Source organism: Mandrillus leucophaeus, unplaced genomic scaffold, assembly GCF_000951045.1.
Source record: "Mandrillus leucophaeus isolate KB7577 unplaced genomic scaffold, Mleu.le_1.0 Scaffold1, whole genome shotgun sequence".
NCBI classification, from domain to species: domain Eukaryota; kingdom Metazoa; phylum Chordata; class Mammalia; order Primates; family Cercopithecidae; genus Mandrillus; species Mandrillus leucophaeus.
Window position 1 is genome coordinate 9226083 of NW_012098097.1, and position 1698 is coordinate 9227780.

The 1698-nt window shown below is 45.7% G+C and overlaps 1 protein-coding gene across 5 annotated transcripts in view; it reads right to left on the reverse strand.

Annotated features, from left to right (window-relative positions):
• The window catches only part of SRP68 (signal recognition particle 68kDa), a 46831-nt gene that overhangs the window by 8261 nt on the left and 36872 nt on the right, over nucleotides 1-1698 (reverse strand). The gene's annotated exons all lie outside the window — the stretch shown is intronic.

Below are 1698 nucleotides of genomic sequence, written 5' to 3' on the forward strand. Positions count from 1 at the left end.
ACTCTAAAATTAAAAAAAAAAAAGGGGGGCCAGGCGCGGTGGCTCAAGCCTGTAATCCCAGCACTTTGGGAGGCTGAGACGGGCGGATCACGAGGCCAGGAGATCGAGACCATCCTGGCTAACATGGTGAAACCCCGTCTCTACTAAAAAAAATACAAAAAATTAGCCGGGCGAGGTGGCGGGCGCCTGTAGTCCCAGCTACTTGGGAGGCTGAGGCAGGAGAATGGCGTGAACCCGGGAGGCGGAGGTTGTGGTGACCTGAGATCACACCTTTGCACTCCAGCCTGAGCGACAAGAGTGAAACTCTGTCTCAAAAATCAAAACCAAAACATTCAGAGAACACAAAGGAGCTCTTAGATGGTGTCAGCAATGTTAGGTGGGAGTCAGGAAGGGTCAAGGCAGGGAGAAGCAGAGTGGAAGAGTGAGACAGGGTTAACAGTGGAAAGGTACAAAATGATGAAATCCCAAATCTGCAAGGTATTTAGAGATACTGAGGTAAATCCCACAGAAATGTGTTAAACGAATTAAAAGTGGATGCTTCTGAGAAACAGGAGAGAAGGTCATGAGATGGATTTTCCTAAAAAGCTTTGCAGAAACCAGACTCAAAACAAAGAAATATTATACACAAAATGATATGGGAATTTAGATACAGCTTTCCAAAGTTTTATTGAAATACAGAAGCTGGGCCGGGCATGGGGCTCATGCCTGTATTCCCAAAACTTTGGGAGGCCAAGGCAGGCGTACTGCTTGAGTCCAGGAGTTCAAGACCAGCCTGAACATGCCGAAAACCTGTCTCTACAAAAAATACAAAAAGTTAGTTGGGCATGGTGGCACACACACTCCCAGCTACTTGGGAGGCTGAGGTGGGAGGACCGCTTGAGCCCAGAAGGTTGAGGCTGCGATAAGCTGTGACTGTACCACTGCACTCCAGCCTGGGCAACAGAGAAAGATCCTGTCTTGGGGGGGAAAAAAAAAGCAGCCTGATTCCTGATTCATCTGTTTACCCCAAAGCTGGCCTCTGACCTAACTGAAATTCATGGTGTGACACCAGCTATACCTTCAGGTGGGAAAATGAATCCACGGGCAAGGGGGCTTCAAAATTTCAAAAGTCTCCTAAGCCTTGTTGAATGTTTCAAAGGGTCTTTTCAAGGTTAGGAAGTTAGACTAACTCCTGATTCTTTGTGGCTATTAACTACAAACACATCACTTAACCTCCTGGAACCTCACCTTTCTCATTGGCTGTTGAAACAGACAACATTTAAGGGCCATTCTTGCTGAATCCTCTAGTAGGACATTTCGTGTGAATTTGACATTCACATAAAATAAAACTCCTAAGGTGACGTTTAAGAGTAAAGAAGGGAGTTTTTGTGGTTTTGCTCTTATAGGAATATGGAGAGGGGCAGGGGAATGGCTAAGGATATTGTCAGGCTCACCATATAAATTACAAGCAGTGACTAAGAATCACAATTTCAAGGTCAGATGGAAAAGAGAATCTGATGGGAAGTGGAGTTTTCCCAACAATCTTCTCCCTGTCCATTCCAAAAATATGTCACTCTTCCTCTCTTCTGTAAAACAAAATGAATCATCTTTTTTAAAAATGAAACTTGCTGGGCACGGTAGCTCACGCCTGCAATCCCAGGACTTTGGGAGGCCGAGGCAGGTGGATCACATGAGGTCAGGAGTTCAAGACCAGGCTGG